The sequence below is a fragment of the Dermochelys coriacea genome, chromosome 4 (genome assembly GCF_009764565.3).
Source record: "Dermochelys coriacea isolate rDerCor1 chromosome 4, rDerCor1.pri.v4, whole genome shotgun sequence".
NCBI classification, from domain to species: Eukaryota; Metazoa; Chordata; order Testudines; family Dermochelyidae; genus Dermochelys; species Dermochelys coriacea.
In genome coordinates this window covers 61,112,475-61,129,968 of record NC_050071.1, presented here as the reverse complement: position 1 = coordinate 61,129,968, position 17,494 = coordinate 61,112,475, and the positions used below count along the sequence as shown (strand labels likewise).

Below are 17,494 nucleotides of genomic sequence, written 5' to 3'. Positions count from 1 at the left end.
GCAGATGGCCATGGTAAGCCATAGTCTTTCAGCTTCTGCAACCTTCATAACAGCAGTGCCCTCCTTTCCCATACCAAGCAAAGCCCATTGAGTTGGCCATTTAGTGTTGCGGTTTTCCTGTTAACGTGCAGCAGCAGAAACCAAACTAACCCCCTCCCCCCATCCAATTCTCTGGGATGACCACTTTTCTCCTCCGCACAATGCCTGGCTCGTATCAGGGAAGATCCCTGCTAGCCGAACGCGAACAGCTCAGCACCAGTGCTCCACCCCCTCCACCGCGTGGCTAACTGCAGGGAGGATTTCTTTTTAGCCACAGGCAAACAGCCCGGTAGGAATGGGCACCTCTGAATGTACCCTTAATTAAATTCCCCTATTTCAACCAGGTTACCATGAATGATATCACTCTCCTGAGGATAATACAGAGAGATAAAGGACGGATGTTGCTTGAATGCCAGCAAACACCGGGACCATACGCTGCCAGGCTGTGTCATGCAATGATACCAGATTACTTGCTACTAGCATGGCATGGTAAAGTGTCCTACCATGGAGGACGGAATAAGGCTGCTCTCCCCAGAAACCTTCTGCAAAGGCTTTTAGAGTACCTCCAGGAGAGCTTCATGGAGATGTCACTGGAGGATTTCCGCTCCATCCCCAGACATGTTAACAGACTTTTCCAGTCGCAGTACTGGCCACGAATGCATCCCAAGTCCTCAGGGTTACTTAATCATTAAAAAACACTTGCTTTTGTAACATGTATTATATTTAAAAAGGTACACTCACCAGAGGTCCCTTCTCCGGCTTCACTGGGTTGGGAGGGTATTTCAGTCAGGGTGATAAAAAGATCCTAGCTGTCGGGGAGAATGATGTGCTGTATGCTCTCCCCAAGCTCATCCTCCTCTTCATCTTCCCCATCTGCAAAACCCTCAGGCATGGCAAAGAATACCCCATCAGCAGAGTCCACGGACAGGGGTGGGGTAGTGGTGGCGGCCCCCCCCCCAGAATTGCATGTAGCTCAGCATAGAAGTGGCATGTCTGGGGCTCTGTCCCGGAGTGTCTGTTTGATTCTTTGGTTTTCTGGTGCACTTGTCTGAGCTTCTTAAGTGTCAGCAACTCTGTGTTGCGTCCCTGATGTAGCCTTTGTCCCTCATGGCTGCTGAGATTTTTTGAAATGTTTTGGCATTTCATCTTTTGAAACATAGTTCTGATAGCACAGATTCCTCTCCCCATACAGCAATTGGATCTAGTACCTCCCATTCGGTGCATTGCTGGAGCTCTTTTTCGATTCTGGGACTGCATGGTTACCTGTGCTGATGAGCTCACCTGGCCAAACAGGAAATGAGATTCAAAAGTTCCCGGGGCTTTTCCTGTATACCTGGCCAGTGCATCAGAGTTCAGAGTGCTGTCCAGAGTGGTCACAATGGTGCACTGTGGGATAGGTCCTGGAGGCCAATACCTTCAAATTGCATCCACACTAACCCTAATTTGAAATGGCGATGTCGATTTCAGCGCTAATCCCCTCATTGGGGAGGAGTATAGAAATCAGTTTTAAGAGCCCTTTATGTTGAAAAAAAATTGCTTCGTTGTGTGGATGGGTGCAGGGTTAATTCGGATTTAATGCTGCTAAATCCGACATAAACTCGTAGGGTAGACCAGGCCTTGGAGAGCTTTGACTGAAAGGTATAGGTGTGAAGTATCATTACACAGCTTTTAATCTGCAAGAGTTCTTTTGACACAACTCACCTACTTTTACAATTGTTCCAGCCTTGCAGTGAATGCTTTTCAAATTCTAGACATCTAACTTTTTAATTCACATGGTTTCTCAAAAATAATATATGTATCATAATAACCACTGTTTCTGTAGGACCTTATGGCAAATCCCACTCTCTGATGCAAACAAGGCAAGGACTGAAAGTCAGTGGGTGCCCCACCAATGTCCTAGGACAGAATTTGACCCAGACTTTTTTTTGTTGTGTTACAAGAATGGCACAAGTTATCTAACAGACCGTCGTCACAAAGCTGGACTCATTTCATCAATGCACAAATGTGGATGGTAAAGTAACAGCGATGTCAGCTTGTGCTTCCCAAAAAACCATGGAGGGTGGGTGGGTGGGTAAAAGACAGTCAGGAAGAGGACAATACTTAGGAAAGAAAAGTGTTAAAGAATTTAAGAGAGAACATGAAAAAATATTGGGGGGGGGGGAATGGGAGTGGGATTCTTACTTGATACTGGATAAAGTTCTCATTCCAAATAACTAATTTTAAAAATATCTATTTTACCTGCTGATATATAAATTGTCTATTTATTTATAAAGATATACAGATGAAGGATGGGGAGAAGTAGTTTTCCTACAGATTTGCACGTGCAGCTCTTGTTGAGTTAAATGGGAGCTGCACAGGGAAGGAAAGAGCCCACAGCATTGACTGACTGGATAATTCATACTGGCTCAATGAATAATTTTAGTTGGGGATGCTGGTGTCCTCTGATGAGGGGAAAGCTGATCATTTGTATCATTCGCTGCTGCTGATACCCAGCCAACACTGCTGTTGCTGATGTCACTGTTCTAAATTAGGGCTGTACTCTTAGTGATAGTTTAATCCTAGGAAATCTCTAGTGAATTAAAAACCAGGTCCCTGGATTCTGTAGTGAGTGCACTACTCATCAAGCTAACAAAAGAGGGCCTCTTTATGCTCAGATGGAGATTCTTCCATCAAAACCTGACAATTTCATTCACCCCTTCTAAAGTACAGAACTTTCAAAGCAGTCATGTTTATACATGGCCTTATATTCCAGTGTGGTGAATTGTAAGTGTTACACTGCTGCACTATGCATATCACCAGGGCCGGCTCCAGGCACCATCTTGCCAAGCAGGTGCCTGGGGCAGCATTCAGAATGGGGTGGCAGTCTGTGTTCCGCAGCGGCAATTCGGCGCAGCTCCACCGCTCTTCCTGCGGCGGCGGCTTTTGGGCGGCAGCTCCGCCGCTCTTCTGGGCATGGCGGCAATTCAGCGGCGACTGCTTGGGGCGGCAAAATTGGTAGAGCCGCCCCTCCATATCACCAGTTAAATGACAGGCTTCCATGACTTGCCCTCCAAAAGTTTCTGAACATCCACCAGGCTAGTAACTACAGTCAAGTTCGTTCATACACTGTAACAAAAAAAAGATAACAGCTACTAGTTTTGAAAAAGGTATTGAGGGCCCGATTAATGCAGGGCTTTAGAGGCTGCAGCCCTGGGCCCCAGCTCAAGGGGGGCCCCCCGCAAAAATAAATCATAGGCAGTGATCTCCAACTCCGGGCTGCTAAAAGTCCCGTGATGCAGCAGGGCACTTAGGCAGGCTGCCATAGCCCCACACTGCTCCTGAAGAAGCTGGCTGCTAGTATGTCTCTGCGGCCCCTGGCAGGAGGGGAGGCGACTCTGCACGCTGCCCCTGCCCCTAGCGCCATCATCACGGCTCCCATTGGCCAGAAACCTACTAATGGGAGCTATGGGGGCAGCGCTTGCGGGCGCAGGCAGCGCACTGAAACAGGCTGTCCTCCTGCCCCCGAGGCTGCAGAGACATGCTAGGAGCCAGACGCTTCCAGGAGCGGCGTGGGGCTATGACAGGCAGGCAGGTAGCCAGCCTACCTGAGCCCTGCTGCACCGTTAGCCAGGAGCCACCTGTGGTAAGCGCCTCCCGGCCACAGCCTACATCTCTCACCCCCTCCTGCCCCAGCCCCCTCCTGTACCAAACTCCCTCCCAGGAAAAAGACTTTGATACAGGGGTCCTACAAAATCTAATAGCCCCGAGCCCACAGGAGAGTTAATCCGGCCCTGGAGCTATTGATGGCTAACCTAAAACAAATCAAAGGAATATACAGGACATGCCACAAGAGATCACAGAGACTCTGCTCCAATCATGTTGCAATGCAGCATATCTCTAATACTGGAACTGGTACCTTTTCAAGAATAGTCCCTCAGACATATATCTATTTGAGCTCCAGATTGTCACATTGGATTTTACAACAAACGTTGGGCACTGAATAGCAAATTTGTCTCCCACACATTTGAGAAAGTAGTTGTTAGGCCTTTGACATATAATGTAGATTTTTTTTAATCTTTAGGTTTTCTTTATCCCCTTGAAAAAAACAACACTTTTTTAAAAGGGAATTAAGATGTGGTGAACGGGAATGCTTTGACATCTCTGGGGCCAGCAGCCTTCTTTGCAGCCTCAGAACCACCAGCAGCAGTGCAAGGCCTGCATGTTGCCTAGCCTGTCTGATTCAACCCAGATCGGGGGGGCTCCCCTATGAATGGGGGTAGTTCAGTCTTCAGGCTCATTCCATCTTTGGCCATTCAGGTGCCAAAAAGGAATTAGTTGTGATGGTGGCTTTTGCGTTAGACCCATCTGTCCACTAAGAACTGGACTGCAACCACCAACTCAGTTTATGTGAGCCACACAACCACTTTCAAATGGTAACAACTTCCAGTCTCCAGCAGATAGAGCTCAGTTTGAACTGGTGACCTTGTGGTGAAAGATGATATACCCCCAACCACTAGAACTGGGCCAAAATGTTCACGTGAACAACTTATTGCCAGAAAATGCAGTCTCTGCTGACCCAAAACTTTTTCTGAATTTGACCCAATTAGTTTAATCTGGGCAGACGTTTTAGAGGACAGACAGGGATGTGGGAGACCCAGGTCAGAATCCCCAATCTGGAAGAGGGATTTGACCTCAGATCTTCCCTTTCCCAGATGAGCATCCAAATCGCCAGGCTACAGGCTAGTGAGGAAGATGGAAGAAGAGAATTGGGGTTGCTCTCAAACTGTGTTGTTGAAGCTGTTCCACTTTGTATGAAACCAATTTTTCATCCAGCTCTACTTACCAGCCAGAGTCAGAGTATCCAGTTCCCTGAATAAAACGTTTAGAATTGTCTTTTGCCAACAAGTATTTTGCCTCAGTAAAACCAATCTTGGGTACTGAATAAAGGCATTCAGAATACAGAGCAATGGGAAAACTGCCACGTTATTCCAACTTAGTGGCGCTGCCTGTAAAACAGGGTACTCTACTCACCTCAGAGGTCCCTCCTTGTGGCTTAGTCTGATGCCCCCTCTTTCAGTTGTTCTCCCCCCAGTCTCTCTATCTTCATTGCATGGCCCTCCAGCCAGGTCACTACAGATTTCCCCTTCCAGGGTATCAAAGTCAGGACTGTCCTTAGGATTTATGGGGCCCTACACAGTATTATTAAACTGGTGCCCCATGCCCAGCAGCAACCCGGACTCACAGCCTGGGGGGTGGGGTGGAAGACAGACGAGGCAGCAAAGGATACAGAGTCGCCCTGCCCACCTCACGGTGGTGGAGAGCCACAGTTCCCTGCAGAGACCCCCGTACCCTCTCCCTCACGCAGAATGTGCGGCGCTGGTGCATTCGGCTCTGTGAATACAGCCCCTGCCTAAGGAGACTGCAGTGGGTGCTGAGTGTGCGGGAGCTGACCTGCTCTAACCTGCTGTCATGGGTGGTGGCTGAAGCTGCCACTTGAGAAGGCTAGCTCCCCAGCTCACCTCTTCTGACTGTGGCCACGCCCATACTACACCCCTGCTCTGCCCCAGGCCCCGCCCCATTCTGCCCCAGCCCCACCCTCTCCCCACTGTCTCCCTCCTCTCTCCCCTCTCCCTCCCTGCTCACCCCGTTCCAGCCAAATCCCTGAACCCAAATGAAGCACATGACATTTTAAAAAGAACCACTTTTCTGCAATTTCTTTCTAAAGAAAATGAAGCATGTTTTCCACTGCATGCCAGATGGTGAAGACTGGACATGCAGAAGGTATCTAATTAAAAGCACTAAATTTGGAAATAAAAAATGTCAGTCACAGGTTTTTTGATATGCCCTGAAGTTTGTCAGAGATTTATTTACAAAAAACTTTGTAGTAAGGGTGAGTCAGCTGTCTTGCTAAATACAACATTAAATATTATGGAACACATGATGCAGCTCTTCTCTGTTTTACATTTTCTTAATCAGTATTTCTAAGATGATTTTATATCTTAAATGTACTCTTAAGCCTTCATAAAGTAATCATTCCAGGTTACTACATATTTAACTCACTGAAACAAAGACGTTATTTGAAATTAATCAGTCACAGTGGTTTAATGTGTTCATAACCAGGTTCATTGCTTTTACAAACGGGGAACAGGTTTCAGCCATATTAGTCTGTATCCGCAAAAAGAACAAGAGTACTTGTGGCACCTTAGAGACTAACAAATTTATTTGAACATAAGCTTTCGTGGGCTATAGCCCACCTCATCAGATGCCTAGAATTAAACATATAGTAAGAAGATATTTATATACACATACAGAGAAGGTGGAAGTTGCCATACAAACTATAAGAGGCTAATTAATTAAAATGAGCTATTATCAGCAGGAGAAAAAACTTTTGTAGTGATAATGAAGATGGCCCATTTAGACAATTGACAAGAAGGTGTGAGGATACTTAACTTAGGGAAAAAGAAAAAGAGTACTTGTGGCACCTTAGAGACTAACAAATTTATTTGAGCATAACCTTTCGTAAGCTACAGCTCACTTCATCGGATGCATCCAATGAAGTGAGCTGTAGCTCACGAAAGCTTATGCTCAAATACATTTGTTAGTCTCTAAGGTGCCACAAGTACTCCTTTTCTTTTTGCGAATACAGACTAACACGGCTGCTACTCTGAAACCTAACTTAGGAAAATAGATTCAATATGTGTAATGACCCAGCCACTCCCAGTCTCTATTCAAACCCAAGTTAATGGTATCTAGTTTGCATATTAATTCAAGCTCAGCTTTTTCTCGTTGGAGTCTGTTTTTGAAGCTTTTCTATTGCAAAATTGCCACCCTTAAATCTTTTACTGAGTGGCCAGACAGGTTGAAGTGTTCTCCAACTGGTTTTTGAATGTTATAATTCTTGACGTCTGATTTGTGTCCATTCATTCTTTTACGTAGAGACTGTCCAGTTTGGCCAATGTACATGGCAGAGGGGCATTGCTGGCACATGATGGCATATATCACATTGGTAGATGTGCAGGTGAATGAGCCCCTGATGGCATGGCTAATGTGATTAGGTCCTAGGATGGTGTCACTTGAATAAGTATGTGGACAGAGTTGGCATCAGACTTTGTTGCAAGGATAGGTTCCTGGGTTAGTGTTTTTGTTGTGTGGTGTGTGGTTGATGGAGAATATTTGCTTCAGGTTGGGGGATTGTCTGTAAGCGAGGACTGGTCTGTCTCCCAAGATCTATGAGAGTGAGGGATCATTTTCCAGGATAGGTTGTAAATCTTTGATGATGTGCTGGAGAGGTTTTATTTGGGATCTGAAGGTGACAGCTAGTGGCATTCTGTTATTTTCTTTGTTGGGCCTTTCCTGTAGTAAGTGACTTCCTGGTACTCTTCTGGCTCTGTCAATTTGTTTTTTCACTTCAGCAGGTGGGTACTGTAGTTTTAAGAATGCTTGATAGAGATCTTGTAGGTGTTTGTCTCTGTCTGAGGGATTGGAGCAAATGCGGTTGTATCACAGAGCTTGGCTATAGACAATGGATTATGTAGCGTGTTCTGGATGGAAGCTGGAGGCATATAGGTAAGTATAGCAGTCAGTAGGTTTCCGGTATAGGGTGGCGTTTATGTGACCATTGCTTATTAGCACTGTAGTGTCCAGGAAGTGAATCTCTTGTGTGGACTGGTCCAGGCTGAGGTTGATGGTGGGATGGAAATTGTTGAAATCTTGGTGGAATTCTTCAAGGGCTTCTTTTCCATGGGTCCAGATGATGAAGATGTCATCAATGTAGCACAAGTAGAGTAGGGGCATTAGGGGACGAGAGCTAAGGAAGCGTTGTTCTAAGTCAGCCATAAAAATGTTAGCATACTGTGGGGCCATGTGGGTACCCATAGCAGTGCCACTGACTTGAACGTATATATTGTCCCCAAATGTGAAATAGTTATGGGTGAGGACAGGGTCACAAAGGTCAGCCACCAGGTTTGCCGTGATATTATCGGGGATACTGTTCCTGATGGCTTGTAGTCCATCTTTGTGTGGAAAGTTGGTGTAGAGGGCTTCTACATCCATAGTGGCCAGGAGGGTGTTTTCTGGAAGATCCTCAGGAGGTCAGCATTGTCTCAAAGATAGCAGGGAGTGCTGGTAGCGTAGGGCCTGAGGAGAGAGTCAACATAGCCAGACAATCCTGCTGTTAGGGTGGAACACTAATTTACTTTATGAGAGCTCCATAACAATAGACGTGTTTATGAAATTTCACCAACTTTAAAAAATATGTTTCCACAGATTTTAGGCATAACAAAGGATTTTATATCTTACTAGGTACTGATTTTGCTGGAGGGTTCTCTTAAAACTAGTTAATCAGATAGTCAGAAGTAAAAAAAGGGGAACTCTTTGTCCAGCTATCTGAAAGGAAAGGGGTGTTGTCCCTTTAAGGGCTCTCTTCAAGGAGCGGGGGGAGCGTGAAGGGAGAAAGGGATGGGATGGACAGAAAGACTTTGAAAGTAAGTTTTTTTTTTTAACTATAGTAATTAAAATTAAAATGTGTATTTTAGATAAGGGTGGTCTTTTGAAGGATTTATTTTAAAAACTATATGTTTGAAGATCCAAGCATTTAAGGCTAAAGATGATTGTGCATCTAAAAATCTATGCAAGGACTTTTTAGAGATGTGATTTTATAATCTTCACGAACTCACTAATGAAATATATTTAAAGCAAATTTTAAACTAAGGTCCTGTACACTAACATGTTCTGAGTAAATATTACAGAACTGCACAACTGGTTTTGTCAGTAAATTCAGAAACTGACCATATATACCTGGAGATTGGCAAATGCCTGTTAAATGGCTTCATTACCACTTGAATGGCTCTTTAACAGTTTCAATGTTGTGCTAATAGGACTGGCAGGCTGGAAAGATTTTTCACTTTTAAGTTACTAGATCCCCTCCAGAGGAAAAAGAAAAGGAGTACTTGTGGCACCTTAGAGACTAACAAATTTATTAGAGCATAAGCTTTCGTGAGCTACAGCTCACTTCATCAGATGCATTTGGTGGAAAAAACAGAGGAGAGATTTATATACACATACAGAGAACATGAAACAATGGGTTTATTATACACACTGTAAGGAGAGTGATCACTTAAGATAAGCCATCACCAGCAGCAGGGGGGGGAAAGGAGGAAAACCTTTCATGGTGACAAGCAAGGTAGGTTTCAGAGTAGCAACCGTGTTAGTCTGTATTCGCAAAAAGAAAAGGAGTACTTGTGGCACCTTAGAGACTAGCAAATTTATTAGAGCATAAGCTTTCGTGAGCTACAGCTCACTTCATCGGATGCATTTGGTGGAAAAAACAGAGGAGAGATTTATATACACACACACAGAGAACATGAAACAATGGGTTTATCATACACACTGTAAGGAGAGTGATCACTTAAGATAAGCCATCACCAACAGCGGGGGGGGGGGGGGAGGAGGAAAACCTTTCATCTTTCAATCTTTCATTTGCTTTCAAAACAAGCAAGGTAGGCTAATTCCAGCAGTTAACAAGAATATCAGAGGAACAGTGGGGGGTGGGGGGTGGGGGAGAAATACCATGGGGAAATAGTTTTACTTTGTGTAATGACTCATCCATTCCCAGTCTCTATTCAAGCCTAAGTTAATTGTATCCAGTTTGCAAATTAATTCCAATTCAGCAGTCTCTCGTTGGAGTCTGTTTTTGAAGCTTTTTTGTTGAAGGATAGCCACTCTTAGGTCTGTGATCGAGTGACCAGAGAGATTGAAGTGTTCTCCAACTGGTTTTTGAATGTTATAATTCTTGACGTCTGATTTGTGTCCATTCATTCTTTTACGTAGAGACTGTCCAGTTTGGCCAATGTATATGGCAGAGGGGCATTGCTGGCACATGATGGCATATATCACATTGGTAGATGCGCAGGTGAACGAGCCTCTGATAGTGTGGCTGATGTGATTAGGCCCTATGATGGTATCCCCTGAATAGATATGTGGACAGAATTGGCAACAGGCTTTGTTGCAAGGATAGGTTCCTGGGTTAGTGGTTCTGTTGTGTGGTGTGTGGTTGCTGGTGAGTATTTGCTTCAGATTGGGGGGCTGTCTGTAAGCAAGGACTGGTCTGTCTCCCAAGATCTGTGAGAGTGATGGGTCGTCCTTCAGGATAGGTTGTAGATCCTTGATGATGCGTTGGAGAGGTTTTAGTTGGGGGCTGAAGGTGATGGCTAGTGGCATTCTGTTATTTTCTTTGTTGGGCCTGTCCTGTAGTAGGTGACTTCTGGGTACTCTTCTGGCTCTGTCAATCTGTTTCTTCACTTCAGCAGGTGGGTATTGTAGTTGTAGGAATGCATGATAGAGATCTTGTAGGTGTTTGTCTCTGTCTGAGGGGTTGGAGCAAATGCAGTTATATCATAGCGCTTGGCTGTAGACAATGGATCGAGTGGTATGATCTGGATGAAAGCTAGAGGCATGTAGGTAGGAATAGCGGTCAGTAGGTTTCCGATATAGGGTGGTGTTTATGTGACCATCGCTTCTTAGCACCGTAGTGTCCAGGAAGTGGATCTCTTGTGTGGACTGGTCCAGGCTGAGGTTGATGGTGGGATGGAAATTGTTGAAATCATGGTGGAATTCCTCAAGAGCTTCTTTTCCATGGGTCCAGATGATGAAGATGTCATCAATGTAGCGCAAGTAGAGTAGGGGCATTAGGGGACGAGAGCTGAGGAAGAGTTGTTCTAAGTCAGCCATAAAAATGTTGGCATACTGTGGGGCCATGCGGGTACCCATCGCAGTGCCGCTGATTTGAAGGTATACATTGTCCCCAAATGTGAAATAGTTATGGGTCAGGACAAAGTCACAAAGTTCAGCCACCAGGTTAGCCGTGACAGTATCGGGGATACTGTTCCTGACGGCTTGTAGTCCATCTTTGTGTGGAATGTTGGTGTAGAGGGCTTCTACATCCATAGTGGCTAGGATGGTGTTTTTAGGAAGATCACTAATGGACTGTAGTTTCCTCAGGAAGTCAGTGGTGTCTCGAAGATAGCTGGGAGTGCTGGTAACGAAGGGCCTGAGGAGGAAGTCTATATAGCCAGACAATCCTGCTGTCAGGGTGCCAATGCCTGAGATGATGGGGTGTCCAGGATTTCCAGGTTTATGGATCTTGGGTAGCAGATAGAATACCCCAAGTCGGGGTTCTAGGGGTGTGTCTGTGCGGATTTGTTCTTGTGCTTTTTCAGGGAGTTTCTTGAGCAAATGCTGTAGTTTCTTTTGGTAACTCTCAGTGGGATCAGAGGATAATGGCTTGTAGAAAGTGGTGTTAGAGAGCTGCCTAGTAGCCTCTTGTTCATACTCCGACCTATTCATGACCTATTCTTGCAACAAAGCCCATTGCCAACTCTGTCCACATATCTATTCAGGGGATACCATCATAGGGCCTAATCACATCAGCCACACTATCAGAGGCTCGTTCACCTGCGCGTCTACCAATGTGATATATGCCATCATGTGCCAGCAATGCCCCTCTGCCATGTATATTGGCCAAACTGGACAGTCTCTACGTAAAAGAATGAATGGACACAAATCAGACGTCAAGAATTATAACATTCAAAAACCAGTTGGAGAACACTTCAATCTCTCTGGTCACTCGATCACAGACCTAAGAGTGGCTATCCTTCAACAAAAAAGCTTCAAAAACAGACTCCAACGAGAGACTGCTGAATTGGAATTAATTTGCAAACTGGATACAATTAACTTAGGCTTGAATAGAGACTGGGAATGGATGAGTCATTACACAAAGTAAAACTATTTCCCCATGGTATTTCTCCCCCCCACCCCATCCCCCACTGTTCCTCTGATATTCTTGTTAACTGCTGGAATTAGCCTACCTTGCTTGTCACCATGAAAGGTTTTCCTCCTTTCCCCCCCCTGCTGCTGGTGATGGCTTATCTTAAGTGATCACTCTCCTTACAGTGTGTATGATAAACCCATTGTTTCATGTTCTCTGTATGTGTATATAAATCTCTCCTCTGTTTTTTCCACCAAATGCATCCGATGAAGTGAGCTGTAGCTCACGAAAGCTTATGCTCTAATAAATTTGTTAGTCTCTAAGGTGCCACAAGTACTCCTTTTCTTTTTGCGAATACAGACTAACACGGCTGCTACTCTGAAACCTCCAGATGAAGACTCACCAGGCTGCAGGAAGGGTCAGGACAGGGACAGGAAGAAGCTGGAGGGTGGACACTAAGACCCAGTGGTGCCCCAAATTTTCAGGTGCCCTTTGCAGCCACATATGCTTCATATGCCTAAATCTCACCGGATAAAGCATCTCAGGCAGTCTTCCAATCCACTTCTCTAACTGTGCTACTTTCCCAGTGGCTGCTAAGGAAACCCAGGCAACCAACTGCTCCAGGTTCTGGCCCAGGGACCATATATCCAGCAACCACAGTGTGCTGCGGGTCCCAGTCCCTTTCACTGGACTTCTTCGGACTTTTCTTTGCTATTTTCTGCCCCCTCCCCCACCTTGGGCACCACTGGAACTTCCTCTGCTCCCCGTGGCTATTTCACCACCCTCTCCCTTGGGTTCTTGCTAGAGTCTGTATTCCCAGGCAGGATCCCAGGGCTTACTCCCTCCAGGATACCTCCCCTCTCTTCCCAACTCCTTCTGCTCTAGGGAGTTACTGCAGAGTTCCTTCCTGAAGATCCTTCTTGTTCTCTATTTTCTGGTTTTATTCAAGTTCAGCCTGCCCCTGCCCAGCTGGGCTTCTCCATGAGTTAGAGCTTATCAGTGCTGACTCTTCCCCAGATGCAGCCTGTCAGGTGGTAGCTGACCCTTTTTTCCTACTCAGGCCTGGTGAGGGGTAGACACCTCATGACAGCTGAAAATAGTTAAGATGGTAAAGAGAAGTCTGTTCAGCTGTCAGTGTTCAGAGTCCCTTGTGAATACAGATATTTATACAGTAACTCCTCACTTAACGTTGCAGTTATGTTCCTGAAAAATGCGACTTTAAGCGAAAGGATGTTAAGCTAATCCAATTTCCCCATAAGAATTAATGTAAATGGAAGGGGGGTTAGGTTCCAGGGAATTTTTTTTTTTTAACCAGACAAAAGGCATTATATACATTTTAAACAAGCAATTTAATACTGTACAGGTATAAGTTCTAAACAAACAATTTAATACTACAATCATCATTGCTGAGTATGAAGCAATGGGAGGTGCCCCTGACTTACCCCACACAGGCACAGCCCACTGGCACTGCAGACAATGAGGCAGGCAAGGAGGCTGAAGATGCCGTAGGCTAGGAGAAGCAGTTGCACAGCAGCAGCTTCCCCTACTGTGCAAGCACAAGGGGCGGGGGGCTCCACCCTTGGCCCGCCCACTCCACCCCTTCCCCCAAGCTCCCACCCTTAATCCGCCTCTTCTCTCCCTCCCCCTTTACTCCGCACACTGCATCCTCGCTCCTCCCCCCGCGGCATTCAGGAGGGAGGGGGGAGGAGGGAGGACGTGGTGTGCAGGCTCCCCTCTCCCTCCCCTGCCTCCTGCCCGTGGCAATCTTATTGAATAATAAGAATATGGCAGTAAGCATATACTACCGTCCAAATGACCATGATGGTGAAATGCTCAGGGAGATTAGAGAGGCTATCAAAAACTCAATAATAATGGAGGGTTTCAACTATCTCCATACTGACTGGGAATATGTCACTGCAGGACAGGATGCAGAGGTAAAATTTCTAGACACCATAAATGACCAGCTAGTCCTGGAACCCACAAGAGGAGAGGCAATTCTTGATTTAGTCCTAAGTGGCACATAGAATCTGGTCCATGAGGTGAATATAGCTGAACTGCTCAGTAATAGCGACTATAATGTAATTAAATTTAACATCCTTGTGGATTGGAATAGTCCAAAAAAACCCCACCACAGTAGTATTTAACTTCAAAAAGGGGACCTAGGCAAAAATAAGGAGGCTAATCAAACAGAAATTTAAAAGGAGCAATGGTAAGAGTGAAATGCCTACAAGCTCCATGGAAGTTTTTTTAAAAACACCTTAACAGTAGCTCAAACTTTATGTATATCCCAAAACTTAAAAATTAAAAACAGCCAGAGGAGGGGGGAGGAAAAATAAAAAAGAAAAGCTGCCATGGCTAAACCACAGGGTAAAAGAGGTGATTACAGACTAAAAGACATTCTTTAAAATTTTAAAGTCAAATCCTACTGAAGAAAATAAAAAGGAACATAAACTCTGGTAAGTCAAGTGTAAAATTATAATTAGATTATAATAAATTGAAAAGCAACTAGCAAAAGACATCAGAAGCAAGAAGCCTGCTAAACAATCAGGGGGGCCATTAGATGATTGAGGTTCTAGAAGAGCACTCAAGAAAGACAAGGCTATTGTGGAGAAGTTACAAGAATTATTTGAATTAGTATTCATTGCAGAGGATGTGAGAGACATTCCCACTCCTCACTCATTCTTTTTAGAGGACAAATTTAAGGAACTGTCCCAGATTGAGGTGTCAATAGAAAAACAAATTGATAAATTAAACAGTAATAAGTCACCACGATCAGAGGGTAGTCACCAAAGAATTCTGAAGGAACTCAAATATAAAATTGCAGAACTACTAACTGTGGTATGTAATCTAAACACTAAAATCAAACTCTGTACCAGATGAATGGAGGATAGCTATGTGAGGCCAATTATTTTTTTTAAATGCTCTAGAGGTAATCCTGGCAATTACAGGCCAGTAAGTCTGACTTTAGTACCAGGCTAATTGGTTGGAATTTTAGTAAAGAGCGGAATTATCAGACACATCTTATTCATCTATATGCCGGGGAAGAGTTAACACAGCTTTTGTAAAGGGAAATCATGCCTCACCAATCTATTAGAATTCTTTTTGGGGGTCAATTAACTTGTGGATGTAGTAGGAAGAGAGCCTGAGAAATAAGCCTTTGTATTAGAGCGCTGGTATGAGGCCTGAACTAAAGTAGTGGTCAAAACTTTGCTGATATAAAGTAAAGTTAGCAAGAGGCAAGCCCTGCTGTAAAACATGCCAGATTGTAGGCTCACAGAATCTGATAAAAACAGTGCTGATATTGCAGAAAACACATATTCATAAGAAGCGCTAGGCAGACAACACTCACGCAAACACATTCCAGAAGGGCAGTACCAGAATACCCCAACACAAAGAACGGTACAAGCACGTTCCCCAGAGATAACAGGGGCATGCTGATCAATCTGACAGTATGATGGATAGAGATGTTTTGATCAAACCAACAGCTACAAGGTGATGGGTGGTGGCTCCCCACATCAGAAGGTGGCACTAGCCACGTCAGAAGGGCAATACGTAACTTGTTTGTATTGATGTATAAAATGAAGCCTCAAAGGTAGTGTCTCTGTCTGGCGAAGGGGGGAATGGAAAGGCCTGCCATTCACTGAGTTGGTCCACTGTAAGGGCGCATACATGTGTTAGTGGTCCTGTAGAGTCTGCAGAATACTAGGACTGTGCCTCATTGACAATAAACCTGGCCTGGTGCCTTCGCTAAAATCTGAGTCAGTTGATTTATTGGGCAATTCAATTAAGTCCACTATCTGCTGTGACAGGGTCGGGCCAGATGGCTATAGGAGAGCAATAGAAGGCAGATATATTAGCCCCAGGCTAAGTAGGTCCCTTTTCCCTGGGTAAGGTAACAGGGAAGGTTCCAGAACAATCAGGAACCTTCTGAAGACTATTAAGATAGGCTGATTAGAATACCTGCAGCCAATCAAGAAGCTGCTAGAATCAATTACGGTCGGCTAATCAGGGCACCTGGGTTTTAAAAAGGAGCTCACTTCAGTTTGTGGTGTGCGTGTGAGGAGCTGGGAACAGGAGGTGCTAGGAACTGAGAGTGAGAACGCATACTGTTGGAGGACTGAGGACTACAAGCATTATCAGACACCAGGAGGAAGGTCCTATGGTGAGGATAAAGAAGGTGTTGGGAGGAGGTCATGGGGAAGTAGCCCAGGGAGTTGTAGCTGTCACAGCTGTTCCAGGAGGCACTCTAGACAGCTACATTCCATAGGGCCCTGGGCTGGAACCTGGAGCAGAGGGCGGGCCCAGGTTCCCCCCAAATCCTCCCAACTCCTGGTCAGACACAGGAGAAGTCGACCTGGACTGTGAATTCAGAAAAACGGCCAAGCTGAGGGCTGCCGTGAAGCTCCCAGGTGAGCAAATCCGCCAATAAGCGCAAGACCCACCAAGGTAGAGCAGGAACTTTGTCACACTGCGCAGAGCTGGGACAGCATGCTGAATGAACACACACAGCCAATATCTTACCACAGTGGGCAAAGGTGATCCAGTGGCTATAATGTACCTGAACTTTCAGAAAGGTCCCTCACAAAAGGCTCTTAAGCTAAGTCATGAGTCATAGGATAAGAGGGAAGGTCCTCTCATGGATCAATAACTGGTTAAAAGGTAGGAAACCAGGACAGAAATAAATGGTCAGTTTTCACAGTGGAGGGAGGTAAGTAGTGAGGTCCCCCAAGGATCTGTACTGGGACTGGTGCGGTTCGACATTTTCATATATCAACTAGAAAAAGGGGTAAACAGTGAGGTGGCAAAATTTGAAGATTATACAAAATTACTCCAGGTAAATAAATCCAGAACTGACTGCAAAGAGTTACAAAGGGATCTCACAAAACTGGGTGACTGGGCAAAAAAATGGCAGATGACATTCAATGCTGAAAAATGCAGTGTAATGCATGGTGGAAAACATAATGCCAACTATACATACAAAATGAAGGGATCTAAATTAGCTGTTGCCACTCAAAAAAAGAGATCTTGGCATCATTGTGGATAGGTCTCTGAAAACATCTGCTCAGTGTGTGGCAGTAGTCAAAAAAAAGCGAACAGAATGTTAGGAACCATTGAGAAAGGGCTAGATAATAAGACAGAAAAATATCATAATGCCACCATATAAACTCCCTCACCTTGAGTCCTGCATGCAGTTCTGGTCACCCCATCTCAGAAGAGATTTTAGAATTGGAAAATAAGTACAGAGAAAGGCAAGAAAAATGATGAGGGGTATGAAACAGCTTCCATGTGAGGAGAGATTAGAAAGACTAAATGCAAATGCAACAAATGCATCCAATGAAGTGAGCTGTAGCTCACGAAAGCTTATGCTCAAATAAATTTGTTAGTCTCTAAGGTGCCACAAGTCCTCCTTTTCTTTTTGCGAATACAGATTAACACGGCTGCTACTCTGAAACCATTAGAAAGACTGGGACTGTTCAGCTTGGAAAAGAGGTGGCTGGGGGTGGGAAGGTATGATAAAGGTCTATAAAATGGAGTGGAGAAAAAAAATTTATTTACCCCTTCACATAACACACTGTAAAGTGAGCAAAGTGTGCCTCTGTAGCATAAAGTATTAGTCACTGCAGAATACAATTTTAAATGGTGAAAGTACTGTATAAAATTAACAGAAACATACAGGTCACACATTAGACTTTAATGTTAGAGCAGCAATCA

At 44.8% G+C, this 17,494-nt stretch overlaps 1 long non-coding RNA gene across 1 annotated transcript; it reads right to left on the bottom strand.

The window, feature by feature from the left end:
• Positions 1-5,955: 5,955 nt before the first annotated feature.
• On the bottom strand, positions 5,956-16,723 carry LOC122459903. Its single transcript, XR_006280874.1, has 3 exons — positions 16,542-16,723; positions 12,562-12,565; positions 5,956-5,966 (listed from the first exon to the last, which is right to left on the bottom strand). It is a non-coding gene; the product is annotated as an uncharacterized LOC122459903 (long non-coding RNA).
• Between the last annotated feature and the right edge of the window lie 771 nt (positions 16,724-17,494).